The sequence below is a fragment of the Pan troglodytes genome, chromosome 6 (assembly GCF_028858775.2).
Source record: "Pan troglodytes isolate AG18354 chromosome 6, NHGRI_mPanTro3-v2.0_pri, whole genome shotgun sequence".
NCBI classification, from domain to species: domain Eukaryota; kingdom Metazoa; phylum Chordata; class Mammalia; order Primates; family Hominidae; genus Pan; species Pan troglodytes.
The window spans coordinates 61,402,165-61,425,814 of record NC_072404.2 but is presented as its reverse complement, the minus strand read 5'-3'; the positions used below and the strand labels follow the sequence as shown (position 1 = coordinate 61,425,814).

Sequence of the window (23,650 nt, the reverse complement as noted above, 5' to 3'; positions counted from 1 at the left end):
AATATGAATCTGGATTCTCCTGTATTGGGTACATATGTATTTAGGATAGTTACCTCCTCTTGTTGAATTGATCCTTTAACCATTATGTAATGCCCTGCTTTGTCTTTTTTTGATCTTGTTGGTTTAAAATCTGTTACATGAGAAACTAGGATTGCAACCTCTGCTTTTCTCTGTTTTTTATTCACTTTGTAAATTTTTCTCCATTTCTTTATTTTGAGCCTATGTGTGTCTTTGCATGAGATCTATCTCTTGAATACAGCACACTGATGGGTCTTGACACTTCATCTGGGTTGCCATTCTGTGTCTTTTAATTGGGGCATTTAGCCCATTTACATTTAAAGTTAATATTGTTATGTGTGAATTTGATTCTGTCATCATGATGCTAGCTGGTAATTTTGCAGACTTGTTGGTGTTATTGCTTCATAGTGTCATTGGTCCTTGTGCTTCAGTGTGTTTTTACAGTGGCTGCTACTGGTTTTTCCTTTCCATACTTAGTGCTTCCTTCAGGAGCTCTTGCAAGGCAAACCTAGTGGTGACAAATTCCCTCAGCATTTGCTTGTATGAAAAAGATTTTATTTATCTTTCACTTATGAAGCTTAGTTTGGCCAGACGTGAAATTCTGGGTTGGAGATTTTTTCTTTAAGAATGTTGAATATTGGCCCCCAATCTTTTTTTTTTTTTTTGGAGATGGAGTCTTGCTCTGTTGCCAGGCTGGAGTGCAGTGGCGCGATCTCAGCTCACTGCAACCTCCGCCTCCTGGGTTCAAGCGATTCTCCTGCCTCAGCCTCCCAAGTAGCTGGGACTACAGGCATGCACCACCACGCCCAGATAATTTTTTGTATTTTAGTAGAGACGGGGTTTCACCATGTTGGCCGGGATGGTCTCGATCTCCTGACCTTGTGATCTGCCTGCCTCAGCCTCCCAAAGTGCTGGGATTACAGGCTTGAGCAATCGCGCCTGGCCGGACCCCAATCCCTTCTGGCTTGTAGGTTTCTGCTGAGAGATCTGCTGTTAGTCTGATGGGCTTCCCTTTGTAGTTGACCTGGCCTTTCTCTCTGGCTGCTCTTAACATTTTTTTCTTTTATTTCAACCTTGGAGAATCTGACGATTATGTGTTTTGGGGTTGATCTTCTCACGGAGTATCTTACTGGGGTTCTCTGGATTTCCTGAATTTGAATGTTGGCCTCACTTGCTAGGTTGGGGCAATTCTCCTGGATGATATCCTGAAGTATGTTTTACAACTTGGTTCCATTCTCCCTGTCTCTTTCAGGTATTCCAATCAGTGGTAGGTTTGGTCTTTTTACATAATCCCATAGTTCTCAGAGGTCTTGTTTGTTCCTTAACATTCTTTTTTCTCCAATCTTGTCTGCCTGTCCTATTTCAGCAAGATAGTCTTCAAGCTCTCAAATTCTTTCCTCTGCTTGGTCTATTCTATTCCATTATTGATACTTGTGGTTGCGTTGTGAAGTTCTCATGCTGTGTTTTTCAGCTCCATCAGGTTATTTATGTTCCTCTCCAAACTGGTTATTCTGGTTAGAAGCTCCTGTAATGTTTTATCATGGTTCTTAGCATTTTTGCATTAGGTTAGAACATGGCTCTTGTAGCTCAGTGAAGTTCATTATTAACCACTTTCAGAAGCTTACTTATGTCAATTCATCCATCTCAACCTCTACCCAGTTCTGTGCCCTTGTTGGAGAGGTGTTGCAATCATTTGGAGGAGAAGAGGCATTCTGGCTTTTTGAGTTGACTCCTGTGACGTGGGCTCACAGGAGGGATCTCCTGATCCACAGGTTATACAGATCTGTGGAAAAAGTGTGGTTTCCCGGGCAGGGTATCATGATCACTAACCGTCTCCCTTGGCCGTGGGTGGAAGATCCCCTTGCCCCATGTGGCTCCCAGGTGCACCGTTGCACCACCTTGCTTTTTCTCACTCTCCATGTGTCATGCCAGCCGCCTAGTCAGTCCCAATGAGACAACCTGGATACCTCAGTTGCTGGTGCAGGATTCACTTGCTGTTTTCATTCTTCCTGGGAGCCTCCAACTGCAGCTGTTGCTAGTCAGCCATCTTGGCCCCTCTCACTGTATTCTGATTTCTTAAGAATTAAGCGTGGATCACAATCTAGAGTCACAATTTGCCATAATTTGTCACAATTTGACAGCCTGTCTATCCCTTCACCACTTATTTTGCCAAAACAACTCGTCATTCCAGGGTGCCTTCTATTGGGTTTGTTCATGTTTGTCCATCTGCCTCTTTCTGGTGGTGAAGAGGCATATGAAATCACTCCAGCAGGCTACTGCCATGCATGAGTGAAATGCAGCTGAGGACTACCCATGGGAAGTGCATGGGAGAGTGAGAATACATCATGAATCCTCAAGATGAATGATAAAAACATGCACCCAGAACAGAGTGTTGCAGTAGGGAGTATGTTAAACCTAAAACCAAGGGTGTATGGTTCAAAACTAAACCCTGCTAGGGCTGGGTCTCTATCACTCCATTCCTGTGTTTGACACCACGAAAGTCAATTTAGTATCCCCCTTTCACTGAGCCACCTCAGGAGGACGTAGAGTAAGATGTTAACCTCCACAGTAATGGTTCTCAAAGGGCTTAGTGGCGTTTCCTGAGTTAGGAAAAGTAGGGGAGTGATATTTTGCCCCAGACAGATGGAGTTTCTTACGCACACACTCCTCTCCTGTTCTCTGCAGTGTGAAAGCCTCAGCCTATTGGAGGGATTGTGAAATGAAGTTTTTAAGCCCTAGACTATACATGTCATCAGCTCTGACAAGATGAGAGTTTTCTGCATTTGAATAAAGCAACAAAATGGGGTGCATTTGAACAGATTTGCTGAAGCAAATCAATTTGGGAGCCTAGGCTAGGAGTTTTCTCTTACTTGGTGAGCTAGGCCCCATTCCACAGAAAATCTTTCAGAGGAGAAGCATAATTTGGTATTTTGGGCAAATGGTCACAGTGGCAAGGTTATGTGGGGAAGAGATGAGACTTGTTCTGGAGGTACCTTCTCACATACCTCTTCCTTATGGGTCTTTCCCCCATGACTCTGGCCCGAGAGGGGGACAGGGAAGGGGTGATGGTGGGAGAACCTCTGCTTTGGTCATTTGGGGATATACACCCTTTCTCCATGAGAAAGCTTACTTTATTCTAAGAAAGTTCTGTGACTTCTAAGGCCCCAGTACTTTTGTTCTACTTTAGTATAGATGCACCATAGTATATTCACTTATTATTCTGTTTTTAAACATTTTTAGGGTTGCCAGTTATTTTGTCATACACCTATTGCTGCAAGAAGTATCTTGGTTTATGTATTTTTATGTACTAGTGTTAGTAATTATTTATTTTTAATTTTATAAAATTGTGGTAAAATACACATAAAATGCACTGTCTTCAATTACAATGTTACGCAACCATAACCACCATCTGCATTCCTCTTTTCATCTTGTAAAACCAAAAAATTGTAAGCATTGAATAACAACGCCCCATTCTTCCAACTCTCCACCTTGCCCCCACCCACTCTGTGGCAACCATTTTTTTTCTTTCTGTCTCTATCATTGTGACTTCTTTAAGAATTTCACAGAGTTTTTCCTGTGGTTTAAAAAAATAACAAAGACAAAAAATCCCATAAAGTTTACCATGTGTTAAAAAATGATTCTATGACCCTTTTTAAAACGTGGCAAGGAAGACTTTATTCAGAGCCATTTTGATAGGTAAGGGATCACTCTATGTGAGTCTTGCAATGGGGAAGAGAGACTGGGCTCTCTCCAAATTCAGCATGGGCAGTTGGAAATTGATAGCTGCCATTAAGGAGTGGGGGGTGGGTACAGTGGATGGAGAATGACAAACAGTAAACATCAGTAGTGAAGGGGAGGCAGATTCTTGGACCCTGCCACACCAGATGAATGAATGATGCTTGTCCCCAATATAGGGCCCAGTTTGTGGAGTAAAGTAGGTCCATCATGGTGATGTGAATTGTGCTTGTGTGTAATTCAGGAACCTAAGGAAAGCTCTGAGGCCCTAGACCATGCATGTGGTCTTGGGCCAAAAGCAAAGTTAGCTTTCTATCTAGCCATGGGATCACTAAGGCTAGGCTACGAAGTGTATGGCCAAGTAAGCCAAAAAATACCCCATCTCTCTTGTTCTTAGAAGCTCAGAGAGGTAGTGACCAAATAGGACTTGAAATAAAAGAACTACCACGTCCCATAGGCTTTTGGCTTTCCTATTTGACATGAAACAGCCGGTCAATTCTCTCTGCTCTCCTAGGGCAGGAGGAGGATTTCTCTCACATGGCAAAGGATGAAAAATGGCCTTCACACCTGAAGTCAAATAAACAGCTGCATCTTTTACACGACTGAGAAAACAACACTCAGTGAGATCTCAGTGTTTTGAAGTCACTGACCTCAAGAAACGGTATAGCATAATCGGTCAGTCTAAAGTGTTTCACCCATACATGGCACACAAGCAAAGATAAAATGACAAATAAATATATATACACACACATAAATGCCTATATTTTTGTGTATGAAGAAATAGGTACCATATATGAATATACACATCAACACATAAATGAATAAAATTAAAAGAGGTATTTATACATACAGTGTTGTAGAGTTGTCTGCCAGTTGGTGGTGGTATTTCTGCATACAAGAGAAATAAAAACATATTTTTTCATAAATATATATTTAGAAATAAACATAGATATTACCTATAATGACAGATGTATATATAATAAATGTATATGTGTATATAAAATATATGTATAAAATACACGTAGTGCAGAGAAATACACAAACATACTGAAATGCACACAGATGCACTTACATCTAAACTAGATCCCATAAGATTGTCTCAATAAAAGAAGCTGAAAAGGCCACAGAAGTCTTTCCATGCAGGTTTCATGTGACCCTACACTAATGGCAAACACCAGGCCAGAGGCTTAAACCAGATCCAGCCCAAGCAGCATCACCCAACAGTGGGAAAACTGTCCACTTCTAGACAACCTCTTGATCAGGATAGGGGCCCTTCTTTGGAACACCTGAGGTGGGTGCATACAATGGTGTTCCAGTATGACACTTCACTCTGTGAAGGAAAAGCTTTTCACAGAGAGTTGGAAAGGCTAGGTCGAGACCTGAGGATGTGCTGGGCTAAGACGGTATCAGGCCAGAGCAACACCAGGCCAGGGTTGAACTGCAATGTGAGACACTGAGAGCTTTTCAGAGCCAGGAAAATGGCCCCAGAAGCCAAAGACTACACAGTCTTGAGTAATTCTATTCTGGCTGTTTCCAGCTGATTCTAGAGAACCCTACAGGGCAGTACTAAAGAATCTCTGAATTGGCGACACCCGAAAAGCCAGGTATCTGAGGCCTCCTCCACAAGTTTGAGAAGCATGAAATACAGATGTCTGGCTTGACAAACACTTCTGGATGCCAAAGTAGGTGTTAGAAAAAGAAAACTAGGTTAGAGGCAGACTGTTGGACCCTGCCACCCCAGGTGAATGAATGATGCCTGTGCTCAAACCAGAGTAGGTGAGATGAGTCCCTGATGGCAGATAAGAACTGCGCATGCATGAGCCAGAAAGCTACGGAGGGCCTGGAGTTTCTAAGCCAGGCATGTAGCCCTGGTCCAGAAGCACTGGTCAGTGTCCAGCCAACCTTTGGGTCACCAAGGGTATTCTGAGAAGTGTATGGCCATGCAAGCCAAAAATTTCTGCATCTTTTCTGTTCTTTTTTTTTTTTTCAACAAAGTGTTTATTGAGCACTTACTATGTGCTAGGCACCATTCTGGACCCCCCAGGAAAAAAAAAAAAAAAGAGGCAGCAAACACAAATTCTGAGGGAGAGGAAAGGGGCAGTTGAGTGAGATAGCTAAGGGCAACTGAGAAGCCTGAGGTGATGGGGGGCTCTGCCTTAGGCCTCCTCTTCAGCCTCCTTACTGAAATCCTCTTCCTCTTCTGTGGTAGCATCCTGGTACTGCTGATCCTCAGAGACGAAGTTGTTCATGTTGCTCTCAGCCTCAGTGAACTCCATCTCGTCCATGCCCTCGCCTGTGTAGCAGTGGAGGAAGGCCTTCTGGTAGAACATGGCAGTGAACTGCTCCGAGATGCGCTTGAAGAGCTACTGGATGCCAGTGCTGCTTCCGATGAAGGTGACAGCCATCTTGAGGCCATGAGGTGGATGTCACAGACAGCTGTCTTGATGTTGTTGGGGATCCATTCCACAAAGTAGCTGCTGTTCTTGTTCTGCACTTTGAGCATCTGCTCATTGACCTCCTTCATGGACATCCGACCACTGGAGACAGCAGCCATGGTGAGGTATTGGCCGTGGTGGGGGTCACAAGCAGCCATCAGGTTTTTGGCATCGAAGACCCGCTGGGTAAGTTGGGGCACAGTGAGAGCTTGATACTACTGGCTTCCACAGCTGGTGAAAGGGGCAAAGCCAGGCATAAAGAAATGGAGATATGGGAAGGGAACCATGTTGACTGCCAACTTGCAGAGGTCAGCACTGAGCTGGCCAGGAAGTGGAGGCAGGTGGTGACACCACTCATGGTGGCTAAGACGAGGTAGTTCAGATCCCAGTAGGTTGGTGTGGTCAGCTTCAGATTGCGGAAGCAGATATCCTAGAGGGCCTCATTGTCAATGTAATAGGTCTCATCAGTGTTCTCTACCAACTGATGGACGGAGAGGGTGGCATTGTACGGCTCAACCACGGTGTCAGATACCTTGTGTGAAGGTACCACACTGAAGGTATTCATGAAGCAATCAGGGTACTCTTCTTGGATCTTGCTCATAAGGAGAGTGCCGATTCCAGAGCCTGTGTCCCAGTCAAGTGAGTGGGTCAGCTGGAAGCCCTGAAGGCAGTCACAGCTCTCCGCCTCCTTCCATACCAAATCCAGGACCGAATAAACCAGCTCAGCCCCCTCTGTGTAGTGGCCTTTGGCCCAGTTGTTGCCTGCCCCAGACTGATCAGAAGCAAAGTTGTCTGGTCTAAAGATCTGGCCAAAAGGACCTGAGTGAACAGAGTCCATGGTCCCAGGTTCTAGATCCACCAGGATGGCATGAGGAACATATTTGCCACCTGTGGCTTCATTGTAGTACACGGAGATGCGGTCCAGCTGCAGGGCACTGTCCCTGTGGTAGGTGCCGGTGGGTTGATGCCATGTTCATCACTGATCACCTCCCAGAACTTGGCACCGATCTGGTTGCCACAGTGACTGGCTTGGATGTGCACAATTTCCTTCATGGTTAAAATTTAATTTTTTTGCTCACCTCAAGGTATGTATGGAGCAAGAAAATATGTAATTTTTTTTGCTGCTAGTCGCAGGCCGAAAGGATAGAATGTGCCCCAGAGGCTGGAGCAGTGAGGTGCGAACATGGTGGCAGGAAGGTTCTGAGAGCTTTTCTGTTCTTAAAATTTCAGAGAGACAGTGTCCAAATAGGACTTGAATGGAAGACTGCCTAATATTACCAGGTTCCGTAGACATTTGGTTCCTTCATTTGCCCTGAAACAGTCAGCCAAGTTTCTCTGCTCCCTCCTATAGGAGAAGTGAACTTTTCCCAAATGCCAAGGGAAGAGATGGCCCTGACACGTAAAGTCCAATGTATAGCCGCATCTTCCCGCTCAGCCGGGTCTTGGCGTGTTGGAATCTGTAGTCTCAGGAAACAATGTAGCACAATTGATCAGTCTGGAATGTTTAAGCATACAGGGCACAAGTAAAACCATAACTGGAAATTAATATCTACACACATATAAATGCATACATTTTAAATGAAATAGGAAACATTTACAAATATATCATCAACATATAAATAAATAGAAATTAAAATATAAATATTTATACATACGACATTGTAGCACTGTCTGCCAGTTTGTGGTGGTGCCTTTGCATGCAAGCAGGAAAAAATTCATATATATTATAAATAATAAAATATAGATCTTATATGTAATAACATAAAATATACATTTATGCATACATAAATATATAAATACATGCTTGTATAAATGTGCATGTAATAAACATAATGCAAACACACACACCAAACACACACAGATGCGCTTATATTTATACTACAGGCCATAGGGCTAGCTTTTCACCTACTGGCAGGGGAGGGAACCAAAACGGCAACAGTAATCTTTCCCTGCAATTTCTATCTGACCCTACACCTGTAGCAAGCACTAAGCCAGAGAATTTTAATCAGAGCAGCCCAAATTCTGTCACCTTCCACTGGGAAAGTTGTTTACTTTTCACAGATATGTCAATCAGGATAAGCGCTTTTCCTTAGAACACCTAAGGTGGGTGTATAAAATGGTGTCCCTGTATGTCTGGGTAGAGAAAGGTCTTTTTGCAAAGAGGAAGAAAGGCTAGATCTGAGCCTTCAGGATGTCCTGGGGTCAGTGTGAGTATTGGTGAGATAAAATGGTACTGGGCTGGAAAAACACGTAGGCTAGGGTAGGACCAGCTCCTCTAATACCCTCCAATATGTCCCATGAGGTGAGACAAGATGGTATCTCCTGTGAATGGCCCCAGAATAATAGGAAAGCTAAATATTCACCTCCAATTTTTTTCTCCCTCTGAAAAAATAACATGGTTACTGGAAAACACTGTGTGTGGCACTGTGCAGTTTTGGCAGAAGAGCAACTTGGTCAAAGTGAAATCATTCCTCTTATGCTTTATGTATGGCTTCTCTCGGTCTGTAGTTCAAGAAGATGTCTCAGATTCATTCTCAAGTTCTGGGATATTTACAAAGATACTCTAAACTGTGGAAAATTGTTAGTTGAATTTCTGTGGAAGTAAGTAGAGTGAGACAGTTTCTATTCTAACAACTTGCTGACATTACCCTCTCTGGTAACAAATATCTTTAAAGAAGCACATTTAAACACATTATTGTATACTATACAGCTTGGTAAACACTTAAATTTACTGAATTAATACAGTTAACAACACATCTTTTAAGTAGCATTCTTAGATTTATCTTTCATCATATAAACACTTCACTACATACATTACATACGTTAGATCCACTCATTAAAATAAAAGCTTTTTGCCATAGAATGTTTCTTACCCAAAATGCAATGGAAAGAAACATCTTTAAAAAAATATGCTTGGTTGGCCATGGTAGGGTGGCTCATGCTTGTAATCCCAACATTTTGGGAGACCGAGGTGGGGCAGATCACCTGAGGTCAGAGATTTGAGACCAGCCTGGCCAACATGGTGAAACCCCATCTGTACTGAAAATACAAAAATTAGCGAGGTGTGGTGGCGGGCACCTATAGTCCCAGCTATAGGAGGCTGAGGCAGGAGAATTGCTTGAACCCAGAAGGCAGAGGCTGCAGCTAGCCGAGATCGCACACCACTCCAGCCTGGGTGACAGAGTGAGACTCTGTCTAAAAAAAAAAAAAAAATGCTTAAACACTTCACACATGTATGATAGCTTATTAAACACTTAAATTCCCGGAATTAATCCAGTTAACAACATATATTTTAAGTGACATTATCAGTTTTATCTTCTTAACATGTGCCTGCAAACCTAGTGAGGTGTATGTAGTGAAATATTAGACGTACTCTCTAACATAACACACTTAACAAGAAAGATTTTTAAGTGCATAATTTAAAAAATCTATAAATAAGCATGTTTAAGGACTTCATTACATACTTTATAATTTGGCAAACACTTGCATTTAATTAATACTTACATTCACTGAATTAACACTATTATCAACTCATCAGTAACATTTTTAGAATCATCTTTAAAGCATGTGCTTATAAACACTTTACAGTGAGCCACATTCACTCACTGATGTAACAATTTTCAGAACAAAGCTTTTAAAATGCATGGAAAGAGGCTGGGCGCGGTGGCTCACGCCTGTAATCTCAGCACTTGGGGAGGCTGAGGCGGGAAGATCACCTGAGGTCAGAAGTTCGAGACTAGCCTGGCCAATATGGTGAAACCCCGTCTCTACTAAAAGTACAAAGAAAATTAGCCGAGCCTGATGGCATCCACCTGTAGTCCCGGCTACTCGGGAGGCTGAGGCAGGAGAATCACTTGAACCTGGGGGGCAGAGGAAGTTGAAGTGAGCCAAGATTGCACCATTGCACTCCTGCCTGGGTGGCAGAGTGAGACTCCATCTCAAAAAATATATATATAAATAAAATAAAATGTGTGGTAAGAAAAATCTTTAAAGAACCATGTTTAAACACTCTATTACATACATTCCAGTTTGATAATACTTGCATTCACTGAATTAACATAGTCACCAACTCATTTTATCAATGACATACTTAGATCATCTTTTAGGCATGTGTCTACTAACTATTCCCTACATAGTATTACATCCACTCACTGAAATAACACTCTTCATTACAAAGCTCTTAAAATGAATAACAAAAGCATCTTTTAAAACATGTTTAAACACATTATTGCATACTTTATAATGTGGTAAGCACTTGCATTCAATGAGTTAACATAGTAACCAACTCATCTAATAAATAACATTATTAGAATTATCTTTAATGTAAGTGTCTACAACCTCACACACATATCCACTTACTAAAAGAACACTCTTCACAACAAAGATTTTAAGAGGTATAGTAAGGAACTTCTTTAAATAAACATATTTAAACATTTTATTATATATTTGCAATTGGGTAAACACTTGAAATCACTAAATTAATACATTTACAAATTCATTTTTCCAGCAACATCTTAGAAATATCTTTTAAGTATGTGTCTACAAATACCTTACTACATGTTACTCATTTAACACCCTTCACAGTAAAGCTTTCAAAATTCATAAGGGCAGTGACATCACCAAAAAGGCTGAGTAGAAGCAAGCTGGTTTCCACTTCCTGACCCACAGGAAATCTTAAACAAATGCACAGCACCAAGATTATCATCAGCAATATCACAGAACTCAAATATGTGAATAAGATAGTTACTGAAATAATGGAGAAGTGAAAAAATCCATGCAGACATAAAAGAGTAAGACTTTTATATTCCTGACATCCTAGCACAAATCTGCCAGACACCAAGTGTGCAGATAATTTTTCACTATTAAATCTTACTAGACCAAAAAAAAAAAAAAAAGATGAAGAAGAAGAAGATTAAGGAAGACAACCAGCTTTCCCATCATCTTGGGATTCCAGGCAGAAGACACCCACAAGAAGTATAGCCAGTGCCTTAAGGGAGAAAAACTCCTGAGGACACCAGAAACAAAGAGATTAGGTTGCAACTAGTATCCCCAGCCTGGGAAATTTAGTTATTTAGCCAAAGGAGATGCCAAATCACAGTGGCTGTTCAGTAACACCATGCTGTAGGAGCTATGTTTCATAGGTTCTCAGACCACAAATCCCTAGCTAGCCTTGCCAAGCTTCCCTGGTATTCCCTTTAGGACTTCCCTCATCTGGCACAAGAAGTGCTCTGAATGGTTGCTAGAGCTGAGGCAAACCTGGGATTAAGGTGCCATCTAGTGCCAAAAAGGAGGTAGTGACATAGCAAAAAGGATATTCAAGGTAAATTGCAAACAATCTCTAACACACCCAATAGAAAATAAAACAAGCCAGATAGAGAAGATTCGAATGAATAACTAATCCTTTAATGCAGAGACGTAGATGTACATTCATAAGAAAAAACAGCAAACAAAAAAACTATAATCTTCCCGAGTGTACAAAGCAAGAAGCCACTGGCCAACACTAACTAAACAGTGATAGGTGGACTCTCTGATCAAGAATCCAAAATAGTATTTTTTTTTTTGAGACAGAGACTTGCTCTTGTCACCCAGACTGGAGTGCAATGGCACGATCTCGGCTCACTGCAACCTCTGCCTCCCAGGTTCAAGTGATTCTCCTCCCTCAGCCTCCCGAGTAGCTGGGATTACAGGTGCCCACCACCATACCCTGCTAACTTTTGTATTTTTTTAGTAGAGACGGGGTTTCACCATGTTAGCAAGGCTGGTCTCGAACTCCTGACCTTGTGATCTGCCCGCCTCAGCCTCCCAAAGTGCTGGGATTACAGGCGTGAGCCACTGCACCCAGCCCCAAAGTAGTGTTTTTAAGGAAATTCAGTGATATACAAAATAATACAGAAAAGCAATTAAGAAATTTATCAGATAAATTTAAGGAAAAAGATTGAAATGATTTTTTAAAAACATCAAACGGAAATCCTAAAACTAAGAAGTATATCTGCTGAACAAAAATTCATGAGAGGCTCTCAGTGGCAGATGCATCAAGCAGAGAAAGAGATCAGTGAGCTTAAAGACAGGCTAATGGAAAATACACAGATGAGATAAAAGAATGAAAAGTAATAAAGCATGCCTATAAGATATAGACAATCACATTGAAATAGTAAATCTAAGAATTACTGGTGTTCAAGAGGAAGCTGAGCAAAAGCAAGGAATAGAAAGTTTATTCAAAGAGGCAGGGTGCAGTGGCTCATGCCTGTAATCCCAGCACTTTGGGAGGCTGAGACAGGTGGATCACTGAAGGTCAGGAGTTCCAGACCAGCCTGACCAACATGGTGAAACCTTGTCTCTACTAAAAATACAAAAATTCGTGGGGTGTGGTGGTATGCAGCTGTAATCCCAGATACCTGGGAGGCTGAGGCAAAATAATTGCTTGAATTTGGGAGTCAGAGGTTGCAGTGAGCTATCATGCCACTGCATTCCAGCCTGGGTGACAGAGTGAGACTCCTTCTCAGAAAAGAAAAAGGGAAAAAAAGAAAGTCTATTCAAAGAAATAATAACAGGAAACTTTCCAAAACTTGAGAAAGATATAAATCTCCAAGTATAAGAAGGTCAGAGATCACCAGACAGAGTAAAGCCAAGTAAGATTACCCTAGGGCATAGGATAATAAAACCCTCAAAGGCCTAAGACAAATAAAATACTAAAAACAGCAAGGGAAAATAAGTGAATAATATAAAGGAGCTCCAATCTGACTGGCAGCAGACTTCTAAATGGCAACTGTCCAACCCAGGAGAAAGTAGGAGTACATGTAAAGGGCTGAAAGACTAAAATTGTGAACTGTGAATACTGTAACCAGCAAAGCTATCCTTCAAACATGAAGGGGAGATAGTGTTTCTCAGACAAACAAAAGTTAAGAGAATGCATCTCATCAGACCCATCTCACAAGAAATGCCAAAGAAATTTCTTCAGTCTGAAAATAGAAAAACGCAAATGTGCAAAAAAGAAAACATCTAAAGTTATAAAACTCATTGGTAAAAATAAGCCAACAGACAAACTCAAAATTTTGTAACTGTAGTATGCAGTCCACTTATCACTTTAGTATGATGACTAAAAGACAAATCTATGAAAAACAAAAGTATCTACAGAAACCTGTTAAGAGAGAAGAAATACAAAGATACATAAAGTGACACAATGAAATTCAAAATGGGGGGAAGATGAAGTGTAGAGCTTTCTTAGTTTATATTATTTTCTTTGTGATCAAAGTCATCACTTTAAGATATTTTTGTAATCTTCATAATCACAGAGTAAAATTTTCTAACAAATACACTGAAAATAAAAAAGCAACAAATTAAAACACAGTACCATAGAAAATTAACCACAAAGAAGAGACAGTGAGAAAGAAAGAGAAGAGTTACAAAACAACGAAGATACAAATCACAAAACGACAATAGTACTTATTTATCAGTACTTATTTATCAAAAGAATGAACTCATTTTTTCAATTGAAAGACATTGAGTGGATGAATGAAGAAAGAAATGAGATTCATATATACACTACCTACAACGAACCGATTTCATCAATAAAGACATGTATAAACTGAAAATGAAAGGATGAGAAAAAATTCCATGCGAATGGAAACCAAAAAAGAGCAGGAGTAGCAATATTTATATCATATAAAATAGACCACAAGTAAAATGTAAACAGATAAAGAAGGTCACTATATGATGATAAAGGGGTCAATTTCGAACACCCCAGTGGAGAAGCTGAGGTCAACATCAGATTTGAAATATTTAAGGTGGATACAAAACTATTTCAGCAATGCAGACAATTAAGTGTGGTGTTGTGGGCGATGGTGCTATTGGTAAAACAAGTCTCCTGATATCCTACACAACAAACAAATTTCCATCAGAACATATGCTGACTGTACTATGCAGTCACAGTTATGATTGGTGGAGAACCATATACTCTTGGGCTTTTTGATACTGCAGGGCAAGAGGATTATGACAGATTACTACTACTGAGTTATCCACAAACAGATGTATGTCTAGTCTGTTTTTCAGTGGTCTCTCCATCTTCATTTGAAAATGTGAAAGAAAAGTGGGTGCCTGAGATAATTCGCCACTGTTCAAAGACTCCTCTCTTGCTTGCTGGGACCCAAACTGATCTCAGAGATGACCCCTCTACTGAGAAACTTGCCAAGAGCAAACAGAAGCCTATCACTCCAGAGACTGCTGAAAAGCTGGTCCGTGACCTGAGGGCTGTCAGGTATGTGGAGTGTTCTGCACTCACGCAGAAAGGCCTAAAGAATGTATTCGACGAAGCAATATTGGCTGCCCTGGAGCCTCCAGAAAGAAGAGCTGCAGGTGTGTGCTGCTATGAACATCTCTCCAGAGCCCTTTCTGCACAGCTGGTGTTGGCATCATACTAAAAGCAATGTTTAAATCAAACTAAAGATTAAAAATTAAAACTTTTTTTTGCAATAATGACAAATGCCCTGCACCTACCCACATGCACTCGTGTGAGACAAGGCCCATAGGTATTAAGGTGCCATCTAGTATGCCCCCTTCCCCCTCCGAGTACTAGTTAATTTTGAGTAATTGTGTATTGTCAGAAAAGTGATTAGTACTAGTTTTTGTTTTGTAGTTTGAAAAAATTTTTTTGTTGGTTTAAAAGCAAGACATACAGACTAATTGGAATTGTTGAAGCTGCTCCCTGGTTCCACTATGGAGAGTAATCTGGGACATCTTAGTGTTTGGGGGTCTTTTTCCTCCTCTTTTTTTCAAGGACTGTATGTGGGGTTTTTTAGTCTTGTTTTTTTTTAATTAATTAACCAGTGGATAGCCCTTAAGGGGAGGAGGATGGATTGATTCCACCTTCCACTTTCTAGATCTAGTTTAGAAAACATATTCCCCATCTGGTGCTCTTAGGAAGGAGTATAGTAAATGCCTCATTTAATAACATACTCCTTTTTGAAAGTTGCCCGTTCTCTCCACCCTGGAGTAGATCCAGTATTTGATGAAACTCATGAAAGTGGGTGGAGCCTGTCTTGTCCCGCCTCTTTTCTAAGACCAAACTATATGTGATTGTGACTTTCAAGGACATTTGTTTGCCATTTGCTGATTTTTGGGGGAAGTTAATTTCTAACTTCTTTCACTGATAAATGAAGAAAAGTATTGCACCTTTGAAATACACCAAATGAATTGAGTTTGTAATTTAAAAAAGTTTTTCCCTGTCCAAAAAAGGGTATCAATTTACCAAGAAGATATAACAGTTATAAATATATATTCAAAACAAGTACATAAAGCAAACATTAATAGATCTAAACAGAGAGAAAAACTGCAATATATCAATGGTAGGGTACTTCAACACTCTTGAGGAAGGAACAGATTATTCTGACAGAAAATCAGCAACAACCACAAAATTGGAGTTAAGCTACACACTTGACCAAATGAGCCTAACTGACATTTACAGAACATGTCACTCAATTGCTTCAGAGTACATATAATTCTCATCAGCATGTGAAACATTCTCCAGGCCTATATAATAGGATACAAAATAATCCTCAACAAATGCAAAAAAAAGTCAAAATTATATCCAGTTTTTTTTTAACCACAAGAGAAAAGAACTTGACAACAATAACAAGAGGAACCTTGGAAACTACACAAACACATGGAAATTAAAAACATGCTTCTGAATATTCAGTGGTTCAGTAAAGAAATTAAAAAATTTTTGGAAACAAAAATAGAAACACAATATACAAAAAAACTGAAGAATACAACAAAAGCAGTGATAAGAGGGAAGTTTATAGCCATAAGTGCCTACATTTAAAAAAAAAGAAAGGTTTTATGTAAACAATGTAACAATATACTAAAGTAACTAGAAAAGCAAAAACTAAATCCAAATTTAGTAGAAGGAAAGAAATAATAAAGATAAGAGGAAAAATCAGTAAAACTGAGACTAAGAAGTTATACAAATGACCAATGAAACAAAAAGTTGAGGATTTGAACAGATAAACAAAATAGACAAATCTTTAGCTAGACTAAAAAAAGATAGAAGACCCAAAGAAATAAAATCAGAAATGAAAAAGGAGACATAACAACTGATACCACAAAAATGCAAATAATTATTAGAAACTATTATGAACAACTGTATACCCACAAATTGGAAAACCTGGAAGAAGTGCATAAATTCCTGGACACAAACAACCTACCAAGATTGATCCATGAAGAAATAGAAAATATGAAAAAAACAGTAAGAGTAATGAGATTTAAGGCATAATAAAAAGTCCCCCATCAACAAAAAGGCAAGGATTTGGCTTCAGTGATGAATTCTACCAAATGCTTAAAAAGGAACTGATACCAATTCTATTCAAATTCTTTAAAAAATTAAAAAGATGCCAGGGGCAGTGGCTCACACCTGTAATCCCAGCACTTTGGGAGGCTGAGGCGGGCGGATCACGAGGTCAGGAGATCGAGACCATACTGGCTAACATGGTGAAACCCCGTCTCTACTAAAAAAAAATACAAAAAATTAGCTGGGAGTGGTGGCAGGTGCCTGTAGTACCAGCTACTCAGGAGGTTGAGGCAGAAGAATGGCTTGAACCCAGGAGGCAGAGCTTGCAGTGAGCTGAGATCGTGCCACTGCACTCCAGCCTGGGTGACAGAGCGAGACTCTGTCTCAAAATATATATATAAAATAAATTAAAAAGAAGAGAATACTTCCAAACACATTCTATGAGATAGCATTTGCCTGATACTAAACCCAGATAAGGATATAACAACAACAAACTACAGGCAGGACAGTATCTTCAATGAGCATAGACAAAAATGTGCTCAAAAAAATACTAGAAAATCCTCACTCAATCCATATTGAAAAGATCATTCACCATGATTAAATGGGATTCATCCCAGGGATGCAAGCATGATTCAACATATATGAATCAATAAAATCTCATATATCACATTAACAGAACCAAAACAAAAACCATATTATTATTTCAATCAATGGTTAAAAAGCATTCAACTTCATAGTAAAATAAATATAGTATATAGTAAATATAGTATAATTAAAATCCAACTTTATAGTAAAACATTCAACAAACTGTGTAGAGAAGAAATGTACTTCAATGAAATAAAAACTAAATATGACAAACCCACATCTAACTGCAAATGAGAAAAATTGAAACTGTTTTCTCTAAGCTTTGGAACAAAACAAGGAGGCCCACTTTTACCACTTTTATTCAGTATAATATTAGAAGTCCTATCCAGACCAGTCAAGCAAAAGAAAAAGAAATAAAGGGCATCTAAATTGGAGAGCAAGAAGTCAAATTATCCTTGTTCTCAAACAACATGATCTTGTATTTAGAAAGCCCTACATATTCTACCAAAAAATGGGTTAGAACTGATAAATGAATTCAGTAAAGATAGGGATACAAAATCAACATATAAAAATCAGTAGCATTTATATATGCAACAGTGAATACTCTTAAAAAGAAATGGGCTGGGCGTGGTGGCTCACGCCTATAATCCCAGCACTTTGGGAAGTCGAGGCAGGCAGATGGTTTTTAAAAATATTTTAAACGAGTATCTTTAAACACTTTATTACATACATTATGGTTTACTTGCCACTTACACTCACTGAATTCACATTGTTAACATCAGTTTTTAGGAAAATTATTAGAATCATATTTTAAATGTATCTACAAACACTTCATTACATACATATGTGTTAACTAACATAACCCTCTTCACAAAAAAGCATGTAACATATATAAGAAAAAGTTTTTATTAAGGAAGTATGTTTAAACACATACATACTTTAGACCTTGGTAAACACTTTTATTGACTGAATTAATACTATTAATGCAACTTATAAGTAACATTCTTAAAATTATCTTATAAACATAGATGTAGTCACACTTCATATATTACATTGATTCATTGAAGTAACACTCTTTTTTTATTATTATACTTTAAGTTCTGGGATACATGTGCAGAACGTGCAGGTTTGTTACATAGGTATACACGTGCAGGTTTGTTACATAGGTATACAGGTGCCGTGGTGGTTTGCTGCACCCATCAACCTGTCATCTACATTAGGTATTTCTCCTAATGCTATCCCTTGCCTTGGCCCCCACCCCCTGACAGGCCCCAGTGTGTGGTGTTCCCCTCCCTGTGTACATGTGTTCTCATTATTCAACTCTCACTTACGAGTGACAGCATACAGTGTTTGGTTTTCTGTTTTTGTGTTAGTTTGCTGAAAATGATGGTTACAAAGCCTGTAAGCCACATGCTACAAAATATTTTTGAAAGAAGTGTTTTAGATGTCACTACAGATGTTATAACTTGGTAACCACTTACAATGAGTGAATTAACACTGTTAACAATACAGCTAATAAGTAATATTGTTAGATTTATTAAATGTGTCTATAAAATCTTTACTATATACATACATGTATTCACTAGTATAATACCACTTACAGTGAAGCCTTACATAGTAAAAAACATCTTTCAAACAAATAACTTTAAACATTTTATTACATACATCAGAGTATAGTGTCAAACTAAAATAATCAAAAAGTTCAGAGTCTAGTTAAAAGAGAACTTATTCAAGTATAAAGATTAAGGATCAGCCAAGCATGGTAGCTCATGCCCATAAATCCCAGCACTTTGAGAGGCCAAGGTGGGTGGATTTCCTGAGCTCAGGAGTTCAAGACCAACCTGGGCAACATAGCAAGACCCTATCTCAACAAAAAATACAATAATTATCCTGGCATAGTGGCTCAGGCCTGTGGCCAGAGATACTTGGAAGACTGAGGTGGGAGGATCACTTAAGCCTGGGAGGCAGGTCATGCCACTGCACTCCAGCCTGTGTGACAGAGTAAGACCCTGTCTCAAAAAAAAAGATTAAAGATGGCCACCCAGGAGCATAGATTCAAGTTGCCCTGAATATACATTCTGATTAACAGTCCTTACAAGTGGGTTTTTTTTAAGAAGTGGCAGGCGGCCGGGCGCGGTGACTCACACATGTAGTCCCAGCACTTTGGGAGGCGAGGTAGGCGGATCGTGAAGTCAAGAGATCGAGACCATCCTAGCCAACATGGTGAAACCCCATCTCTACTAAAAATACAAAAATTAGCTGGGCATGGTGGCGCACGCCTATAGTCCCAGCTACTTGTGAGACTGAGGCAGGAGAATCGCTTGAACCTGGGAGGCTGAGGTTGCAGTGAGCCGAGATTGCACCACTGCACTCCAGCCTGGTGACACAGTGAGACTCTGTCTCCAAAAAAAAAGAAAAAGAAAAAAAAAAGAAGTGGCAGGCTTGGTGTGGTGGTTCATGCCTATAACCCCACTACATTGAGAGGCCAAGGTGAGAGGATTGCTTGAAGCCAGGAGTTCATAACCAGCCCTAGCAACATAGTGAGACCCCATCTCTACAAAAATAATGATTAGGGCTAGAATCTCAAAACAAGTGTTCTACAATTTTCTTCTGAAACATAATTTTGCTCTCCCAAGTTCTCCATTTCTACCAAAGATAAATCTTAGTAGTACCAAGTTATTTGTAATGTAAGTTTTATAGTCTTATTATACTTGGTCTGATTATTTGCATGAAGTACAGCAAGAATAGTGATCCACCATAAAGGCTCTCTTAAGTTGGCTTTGCTGGTACTTTTTCATAAGGAATATCAGATTAGACTTTTTTTTTTTTTTTCCTACGGAGTTTTGCTCTTGTTGCCCAGGCTGGAAGGCAATGGCGTGATCTCGACTCACTGCAACCTCCGCCTCCCGGGTTCAAGCGATTCTCCTGCCTCAGCCTCCTGAGTAGTTAGGATTACAGGCACGCACCACCACGCCCGGCTAATTTTTTTGTATTTTTAGTAGAGATGGGGTTTCACTATGGCAAGGCTGGTCTTGAACTTTTGACTTCAGGTGATCTGCCCGCCTCGGCCTCCCGGAGTGCTGGGATTATAGGCGTGAGCCACCGTGCCTGGCCCAGATTAGACTTTTAAAAGCCTCTTGGGGCTAGAAGGCCAAGCCAAGGATTCACCGTCAGACTGTGCCTGCAATGCCTGTATGAATTGGGTAAACTCTTCTCAATGTCCCAAAGTATTTTGAGGTTCATGGACCTGTCAGAAGGTGACATTTTTACTTACCATAAGGTCACAAACTTTGTAAGGGAACTGTACAGACAAAGTATTGGGCCAGTCTTTCCAAGGGCCCTTTTATGAAACCAACCTCAACTCCTTAAAGCAATCTGTCGTATCTTGAAAATATGCCTTTCCAGTCCAAGCTTTGGTAAAATTATCAGTGTCTCCGATGTGTCCTCTTATAAAAGAAAACATACTATTGATAAACTTAATGCAAATAACTATTGTTATAAACTAAAAATATTTAGTTTCCAAATTCTGGAAAATCCAGGTAAAGAGGAATATAAATGTTTCAATTTTGCTCACAAAAGTATGCTTTACTCAATTTTCGTGAGCTATAAATTGCCCAAAAGAAAAAAAAAATTGACTCTAGGAAACAAAACATCTTACTTACCAAAAACGTACTCAAGTCATGTATACTAAGAGGCATTTGAGTTACTTTTTATTTTTCTGATGAGATATTTAATTTAGGCCAGGAGCAGTGGCTCACGCCTGTAATCCCAGCACTTTGGGAGGCCGAGGTGGGTGGATCACAAGGTCAGAAGATCGAGACCATCGTGGCTAACACGGTGAAACCCCGTCTCTACTAAAAATACAAAAAATTAGCCGGGTGTTGTGGCGGGCACCTGTAAGTCCCAGCTACTCGGGAGGCTGAGGCAGGAGAATGGCGTCAACCCGGGAGGTGGAGCTTGCAGTGAGCTGAGATCACGCCACTGCACTCCAGCCTGGGCAACAGAGCGAGACTCTGTCTCAAAAAAAAAAAAAAAAAGATATTTAAGCACTTACTTTTTCTTTAAGCCAATTAATTAGAGTTCTTTCATATATTTTAGTGATATAACATAAACATGACACATACAGACATACAGACTCACAGACAGGAGATTTTATAGCTTTATTAGGTTTCTCATTTTCCAGTTTTCAAATGATTTCTCTCCCCACTTTAAACTGTCAAGCCCTAAACAATTCTTAGCTAGGCAGTCCTAAATTTGCACTTCTAAAAGGATGGTTCCTTAAGTAAAAATTTACATCCCAAAGGCACACAACCTAAATCTAAGCAGCATTATTTGTGAGACAAGAAGAACATACGTAAAGGCTCTGTCAAAATAAAGATTGACAGGGAAAGTATCTTAAACATAGGTAAGGTTTGCTATGTAAACATTAAGCAAATGTCTTTCCTATCTTAAAAGTTTCTAGTGGTTTAAATGCAGGAGAAAGATGCCTTTACAAATAGAAATTTTCTTTATAGATGTAAATTTTCCTTACAAAGAGTTTCAAAATAACTAGGTAAACTCCAGACAGTCATATTTTGGAGACCAATATAGTTAGAGATGTGGTCTTTTCAACTTAACCTGTTTCTTGATTGATCGTTGACTTCAGGGTGGATCCCCTTAATGAGTAAGGCAACAAAAGCATGCCCTATGCCTGGACTCAGCATATTTGACTCTGAAAAAGCAGCTAGCCTACTTTACTTGTGAAATTATCTTTTATAAACACTATAATCAGCTTTTTTTTTTTTAAAGGTAACTTTTCTAGTAACTCATCAAAAGCAATAAACCTTACCTGATGTTGTGACTTAGCGAAGCAAGGATGAACTAGAAATCTCCAAAGAGGTGAAAAGCAATCCTCTCAACATCCACAATCAAACCAGAGGCAGCTAGAAGAAAGAAAAGTCTCACTAGCTACAAATGCAGTGTGACCTGTATTTCTTTCCAGCTGTGTTTTCTAGGCTCTCAGCTTCCCAGCTGAGTGCTTATACCTGAAGACCAAAAGCCTGGTGTGCCCCATAGATGGAAAGAGAGGAAATCACAGGATGTCCAAGGAAGAAAAGAGAATCAACAAATGGGTACCCCTGTGAAAGGAAAATATCTTGGTCCCCTTCAAACTGGGAACTCTTCAGGATAATCTGCCTCCCATTCTATTCAAAGTCATCCCTCTACTCACAGAGATAGATGCATATTCTGATTAGCTCCTTTGGAAAGACTTATCAGAAACCCGAAAGAATGCAACCATTTGTTTCTCACCTACCTGTGACCTGGAAGCCCCCAGGGTTGGGGGGGTCCTTGCTTTGAACTCTCTCTGCCTTTCTGGAGGGAACTAATACTTCTTACATGTATTGATTGATGTCCCATGTCTCCCTAAAATGTTTAAAACCAAGCTTTGCCCTGACCACCTTGGGCACATGTTGTCAAGACCTCCTGAGACTATGTCATGGGCTTATCCTCAACCTTAGCAAAATAAACTTTCTAAATTAACTGAGACGTGTCTCAGATTTTCAGGGTTCACATTTTGGTAACCATGGGGGAATTGTGAATGGAGATACCCCTGACTTTTGACAAATCTCCTATCGGTGCTTGGTACCAGCATGAGCTAACATTATGGCTCACACCAAAAGGACAATTTGCTGAAGTCTGAGAGCACCCCCTCCAGAGAAGTCCTGATCTCCCAAAATTTGGTCAAGATCTAAAGTTTATTTTGCTGTACAACTCCTATTTTTCTTGGAGTTTTACTTGCTTCCAACATAAGGAAGGCAAGTTTTTCCTGCTTCCATAATGATGAAAGGCAGGTAACTCCTTTATGGAGTTTGAGCTCACTTCCAACAGGGAAGATGAGTTTTGTTTTGTTTTGTTTTTTTCTGCTTCTGGGATGGTAGAGAGCAGTCTTCAGCCTGAGATCCATCCCTAGGTAAGTAAGTGAATTGGGGTTTGTCTTGGCCAAAGTTAAGATTAACAACCAGCTGGTCTGAATTTCTCCTTACCATTAGAGCGCTCAGTGATCAATTGTTGGGTTTCTTTGTTGTTTGTTCCCCTCTGAAGTTGTTGTTTAAGGATCCTAATTCTAGTTCTGAGATGCATTCTAAAGGGTCCTCTCTGTTGCTTTTTCTCCCAAATTTAATCTTAATTTGGTTTTTCTGTGTGCATTTGCATGAGGAACTGAATTGTTGTTTTCATATATTAATGAAACTGAGTTTTCTCAGCTGTGAAGAGAAAGGGCATTTTGCCCCTCCCAGCCAAAAGGCACCCCTGGGCCTCATGGGAGTGTCTGAGGGGTGGATCCCCCATGACATGCAGTGGCCCTGCAGGGCAATCCCCCAAAAAACTTAATTTTAAAAATGGCTTATCCAGGAAACACATACAAGGGCTGATCACCTGGCATTTTGAGCGCTCTCTGAGGTCACAGACCTTTGGAGAGAGAAACTGAGGCACAGAAAAGGGTGGAAATGGCTCAGTGGTGACACACTGTAGACTGCTGCCCACAAGCAGCACATATGAATCCACCACACAAAAACCCTAGACCACAGCTCAGTTCCTCCTTTTAAGAAAAAAAAGT

The 23,650-nt window shown here is 40.0% G+C and overlaps 2 pseudogenes; one reads left to right on the top strand and one right to left on the bottom strand.

The window, feature by feature from the left end:
• Nucleotides 1-5,820: 5,820 nt before the first annotated feature.
• Nucleotides 5,821-7,244, bottom strand: LOC472369 (tubulin beta chain-like; annotated as a pseudogene).
• On the top strand, nucleotides 7,105-21,835 carry LOC129144560 (cell division control protein 42 homolog; annotated as a pseudogene).
• Nucleotides 21,836-23,650: the final 1,815 nt, after the last annotated feature.